The sequence below is a fragment of the Olea europaea genome, unplaced genomic scaffold (assembly GCF_002742605.1).
Source record: "Olea europaea var. sylvestris unplaced genomic scaffold, O_europaea_v1 scaffold239, whole genome shotgun sequence".
Taxonomy (NCBI): domain Eukaryota; kingdom Viridiplantae; phylum Streptophyta; class Magnoliopsida; order Lamiales; family Oleaceae; genus Olea; species Olea europaea.
This window is the reverse complement of record NW_019242055.1, coordinates 550,118-557,401: the sequence shown is the minus strand read 5'-3', so window position 1 is coordinate 557,401 and position 7,284 is coordinate 550,118.

Here is a 7,284-nt window from a genome sequence, read left to right as displayed (position 1 = left end):
ACTCTTTTGATGGCCCACAAGCCCAATGAGTAGACTTGGGCAAGAAAGAAGAACGGACCCAAGGGCCCAAAGTATGGCAAGTAGTGTAATGTTGTCCATCCCATAAATGGCCAAAAATGTCAAATTGTCATTATATTATGTTAGTCCACAAAATTAATCCAACATTCCCCCACTTGGACTACATGAACTTAACACAAATGCTTTCATAGCAACATACATAGCCAAAACTAATCACACATAACCAACACCTCGATAAGATGCATAGGATATATATAATCAGGCGCTACTAATCTATAAACATGACAATAACATTAATATCATCACTTCATCACTTATCAAATCACAAAGATACATGACATCATAGAATAGTAACATACATCCATAATATGCATGAATTATATCCAAAAATTCAAACAATCCTCACAAGATTTACAAAGAACGGCAAACTTCCACTAAAACAAAGAAATTAGGCTCCCAATATTCCCATGGGGGAGATGTGTTCTTGAAACACACAGATAGGTAAGTCTTTAGTTAGTGGGTTTGCCAACATGCTGCTCATAGGCGTGTGCTCAATGGTAATGAGGGACTCTGCAAATTTCTCTTTGACAAAGTAGAACTTGATATCAATATGCTTGGAGCGAGAAGTGCTCCTACTATTCCTAGAGAAAAATACAGCTGCAGAATTGTCACAATATAATTTCAACAATCTCGAAATAGAGTCCATAACTCCTAATGCTGAAACAAAGTTTCGTAACCACATTGCATGACAAGTAGCCTCATAACACGCAACATACTTTGCCTCTATGGTCGAAGAAGCTGTAAGTGTCTGTTTAACACTTTTCCACGAAATAGCTCCTCCTTCCATCATAAAGATGTACCCAGAAGTGGATTTTTTATCATCCACACAGCTTGCATAATCGGAATCACTAAAACCAACCATTTCAAGAGTGTCGGTACGTCGATATGTCAACATGAGATCCTTGGTACCTTGAAGATACCTTAAAACTTTCTTAGCCGCTTTCCACTGGCTTTGACCAGGATCCTTCAAGTATCTACCAAGTACACCAAGTACAAAGGGAATATTAGGACGTGTGCATTCTTGAACATACATCAGCCTGCCAACAACAGAAGCATAAGGGACTGTTTTCATCTGATCTCTCTTAACATCATTTTGAGGACACTGTGCCTTGGAAAACTTATCACCCTTCACAAAAGAACAAGATTGCATATTGAACCTCTTCAAGATACAATCAATATAAGTACGTTGAGACAATTTGAGAACACCATTGGCCCTATCACGAAGAATTTGTATACTCAAGACATATGACACTACACCAAGATCTTTCATGTCAAAATGGCCAAACAATAGTTATTTTGTCTCAAACAATAAGTCAGTGTCATTCGTGGCGAGCAATATATCGTCAACATACAAAACCAAAAACACGTAGTTTTTCCTACTGACCTTCATGTATATACATTGATCAACAATGTTTTCCTTGAAACCGTTAGCGATGACAATTTTATCAAACTTGAGATACCACTGTCTTGAAGCTTGTTTTAACCCATAAATTGATTTTTGGAGCTTACAAATCATGTTTTCTTTTCCAACTACCTCAAAACCAATAGGTTGAATTATGTAGACATCTTCACTTAAATCTCCATTCAAGAAAGCAGTTCTTACATCCATTTGATGAAGTTCCAAGTCGAAATGTGCCACAATTACCATAATAATTCATAAAGAATCTTTAGTCAAAACAGGAGAGAAGGTTTCCTTGTAATCAATACCTGCTCATTGGCTATAGCCTTTAGCTACAAGCCTTGCTCTATATCTTTCCACTTGACCTTTGGCATCATGCTTTGTTTTGAATACCCATTTGCAGCCAATAGGTCTACACATTTTTGGTAATTCTACCAAGCTCCATACTTCATTTTGTGACATAGAATTCATCTCATCATTCATAGAATTCATCTAAAAATTGGATTGAGGACTAGAGACGGCTTCCTTATAGGTAGTTGGATCTGAGGTGTCACAAATGTCATACTCATGCTCTTGCAAGTAGACAATGTAGTCATCAGAGATTGCAGGTCTGCAAACCCTTTCTGATCTCCTTAAATGTGCATCTTCTATGGCTACATTTGGAGCTTCTTGTGCTACTACCTCAATGGATTCATTTTGAATGGCTACTAGATCCCGATCAACCATAGGGCCAATTGTTGACGCAGAAGCAACAGGCATAGGGACAATAACTGGATATTGTCTGAACACAATTTCTCTAAGCCCTTGGCTTGTACCAATGTCATCCTCGAAATAGATTACCTGACTAGATTCAATAACTCTAGTAGTATGCGATGGACAGTAGAACCTGGATCCCCTCGATCCGACACAATAACCAATAAAGTAGCCGCTAAGGGTCTTAAGGTCAAATTTCTTGGATTGCGGATTTTAGGGTCTTACTTCTACTTTATAGTCCCAAACATGAAAATGACGTAAAATGGGTTTCTTCTGTGACCACAACTCATAAGGAGTCTTGGGAACAGACTTACTAGGCATCTGATTCAAAATATAGCTGCAGTTCTAAAAGCATCACCCCATAGGAACTTGGGCAAGGAAGAGTTCGCCAACATACATCGCACCATGTCAAGAAGTGTACGATTTCTTCTCTCTGCAACTCCATTTTTTTGAGGTGTACCAGGCATTGTATATTGAGCATCAATTTTGCGTTCCTGTAGATACCTTGCAAAAGGTCCAGGGTTGCTTTCCGTTTCATCATATCTCCCATAATATTCAGCATCTCTATCAGAATGAACCACTTTGATCATTTTCCCTTATTGAAGCTCGACCTTCACTTTGAAGGCTTTAAAGGCCTCCAAAGAATTAAACTTCTCATGAATGAGCTCAACAAAACCATAACCGGAAAAAATTGTCAATAAAAGTGATGAATTACTTGTAACCACCCATAGTTGGAGGAGTAAAAGGTCCACAAATGTCAGTATGGATTAATCTAAGTCATTCTGTGCAACTGTCAACTTTGTTGTTTCTAACCTTGGCAGTCTACCTTCCTTTTATGCAGTTAACAAAAGTTTCAAAGTCTGAGAAGTCAAGATCTTTCAGAATCTCATCCTTTATCAATCTTTCCATTCGTTGCCTAGAAATATGGCCTAATCACTTGTGCCATAGAATGGAAGATTTTTCATCCAATCTTAACCTTTTTGTGGTAGCAACAGTATTAAGGGAAGAAGAAGAAGTAAAAAGAGACACATCCACCAAATCAAGTTTATAAAGATTACCACATAATATTTCATTTCCAATCAAAACAGAGTCACGATACAATATAACTTTTTCCAATTCCAAAAAGAAAATTGTAACCAGTTCTATCCAAAATAGACATAGATATTAAATTCATCCTAATCCAATGTATGTGTGCACCTTCATACAACTCCAAAAAATGTCTAGAGGTAAGCTGTAATTTGACTGTCCCCAAAAATTCAACTTCAGTTCTTATACCATTTCCTATATATACATGGTGCTCCATACTAGTTGGTTCCCTTCTGCTTGTCATCTCCTACAAGGAATTGGTAACATGAATTGTAGCACCAGTGTCTAACCACCAAGCATTAGAAGGTACATCAACAATATTTGACTCTAGGCAAACATTCACTGAAAGATTACCTTTCTTCTCCATTCTGGCATTGAGCTTCAGGCAATCTGCCTTCTTGTGCCCAAACTTCTGGTAATAATTGCATTTTCCTTTAAAGCTCTCATTCTTGAGAACATTGAAAGCTAAAGGCGCTCCTTGCCCATTTCCTTTGTTGCACGTGTTCTGTTTTTTGAAGGGCCTGTTGTCATTGTCATTGGTATTCTTTTGTAGAAGCTTTCTTTTCTAGCCATTGTTGTTCTGGTGCATTACCATAGCCACACTTCTTGCCCTTCCTTTTTTTTTCATGTCATCTTCTTCCTTGGCAAGAATGGTACTAGGTCCATTGTTCTTTCTGAGCATTGTAACTGGACCTAATGGAATCAAACTGTGAGAGAAGAGTCCCCATAATGAACCACACAATATAGTCCTCATCAAGTTCCATACCAGTTGCCTTGATCTTGTGATAACAGGCTACAATCTTGTCAATGTGCTCTCTAATTCCACTGACACCATCATAAATAGTGGAATGTAGAGTGCTTAGAAGCTCATTCTTCTCATTCTTGGAGAACTTTTTGTACTTCTTGCTGATGGCTTCTAGAAATGCTTTAGCAGTCTCAGTCTTTGCAATGCTATCACGTATAGAATCCTCCATGTGATACCTCATGATCATTAAACAACACCGGTTTGAATACTTCCAATCATCATAAAGCTTCTTTTCATCAGCAGAAGTTTCAGCAGTGGGCTTAGGAGGTGAGTCCTCTCTCAAGGCCAAGTCCAACTTCATGATAGAAAGATTCATCATGAGAGATTCAACCCATTGTTTATGATTAGTCCCATTTAGCTTCAAAATGGCAGAAAATTGAGGATTGCCCAAAGCTGAAGAAAAACACAAGAGCGACATTAATTTGCATGTGAAAGACATGATCATGGCATTCACTCTTTCTTCAACTTTCTTAAATGATCCAAAAAAGTGATCATCGAATGCTAGAATACATTGACTCATTCATAAGTGAGAGCAATACATTTCGTATCATAACTAAATGCATCAATCAACTATCGATAGGATGGTAACATTGTGCCGGTTCATAATATTTCATGCATTCTCTTCACCAATCTAAGCATCCTACCAAATAATGATTTACCAAGAGGGTAAATTCACTATCCGCATGGATCTTAGTATAATGTCATTAAGCGAAGCATAAACAATACAACAATTCCAATGATTTATCATGACTAGTCCCGCGAGAGGTGGGTACATAGTCACTCCAAACCATTTTTATGCAACAAAATTATATAATCTAGATGGGCAAAATATTTATTCTTCCCAAAAACGAATTATTCATTTCTCCAAAACAATATGGAACAATAACACCAGAAAAAAATTCATAAATGGGCATCTTTAAAAAAATGTTTGACTATTGTAATAATAGATCTATTGACTATTATTAAAACTCTCAAATTTTTTAACTTCCACCATGTCATCTTTGAAAAACATCTAAATATTATAATAATATATCAAAGAATCTATACTGTGCATTATAATTCAAAGTGGTTTTACCCTTGGGCTATAATAGAGAAAAATTCACTTTGGCCTTTATGAGTTATGTAATCTGTTGTCTCTTTCAAAATCCTCTTTTCTTTTCTTTTTCTTTTTCATTTTTTTTTTTGAATAAGCAAAAGAAGTTTGTACCCCAAAACACTACCAGAAACACAGAGCAAAAAAAAAAAATCAGCTGGAAATCTCCAATGATCAACAAAATCGGCTCTAATAATAATAATAAATTGCCTTTTTAAACTATTATAATAATAGATAAACTGTTAAAATTCCTAGATTTGCTACATTCCATCATTCTGTATATTTTAAAAAATAATTGACTATTATAATAGTAAGTCAATGAATCCATACTATGCATTACCCACTATCTGACTTTTTTCACAATTTAATCCCATTACTTGGTTATTACCCTCGGCCAAAAATTTAAATATTTTCATACTTTCTCAAAATGATCACAGCTATGAAAATGACAAATGGGACTCTGATACCATTTGTTAAACATCAATAGATTTGACAAACCATTCTCATAATCATGACATTTGTAGATTAATAATAAAAGAAAACATACCTCTAATGGTTGGTAAAATTTGATTAGAAGCCATGAGAGATCAACAAAGAATCTGCAGATCTGATAGAAAACTGGAGTGGGAGGCTAGGGTTCTTTTTTAATGCAATTCTTCAATCTCTTCCACTATTCACACACCAAAGAGAGCATATATATGTATATATAAATCTGAAAACTCTATTGGTGGCCCACAAGCCTAATGGGTAGACTTGGGCAAGAAAGAAGAATGAATCCAAGGGCTCAAAGGATGGCAAGTAGTGTAATGTTGTCCATCCCATAAATTACCCAAAATGTCAATTGTCATTATATTATATTAGTCCACAAAATTAATCCAACAACACCACCATCTCCATAATCAACACACTATCACTACCACCACCTTCACAATCAACAAACTAATTACCACCACCTTCACCTCAAATCCATAATCACTATCCATAGTATCTGGCAGCATAGCCTTAGAAACACCACCAATTGCCTCATAACCTTAATAGATCACCATTGATTACAAATCTCAAGAACCCAAAAAAATCACAAAACTAACTAAAAAAAACACATATTTAAACCATCTCAAATACGAAAATGTGCACATGCTCTGAGATTATCATTCACATATTTCAATCACTGTCAGACCACCATCCCAATTAGCCACTTTCCAAATCTACAATACCAAACACGCATCATCGAGCCATCGTTCCTTCAAGCATCCACGATCTAACTAGCCACTCTTATATCTATAGTCGTCGGACCATCGTGTTATTATCACTTCACTCTTTTTCAAAAACTATTACACCCCCAAATTGTTAGAAGAATTTTGCAAATATATGGTCCCAAATTGTCCAAGAGGGACACGTATATATATAATTGAGGGGGTGGGTTTAAATCCATAAGAGAGTCACCTCCTGAAGTAACTCAATCTTTGTGATTGGAGATCGCATGACAAGGTTCAATGTGGTATAAACAACTCGCTATGTGACTCATAATTGAACTATTTTATTTGTGCTCATCTCTATGGTAATAGTGCTAATAATAGTGTGATGTTAGCAAGAGTTTAACCTTGAATGAGTATCGAGGCAAGAATTCTCATGAGATATAGGTCACATGCATCCTTGAATGACTCACCTATGTAAGAGCTTCCATGAGACCGTGGCTATGAGATTAGGCTATTCCATGGAGACTCTTATTAAAATTAATATTAGAGTGCATGGCCATTAACAGCGATACCCGCTATGAACTAGAGCCTAAATTGATATTGTGTGTTAAACAATTGAAGTTTGGCCAAAGAGATATAATTCAAAGCATAGTCCATTATAGCTTCCTCAAATGAAAATTGTTATCACTAAATGAGGTTCAAATTTAAAAGACTCCTACGCCTATTGCACAATATTATATTGCCACTATTATATATATAATAATCTATTTTAAAAGTTTAAAGCTTATTGAGGAATGTTGTAATATAAAAAACAAATAAGTTTTATATTTCAAAATTAAAGTCGAGTTTTAATTTTGTATTTAATTATAAAATC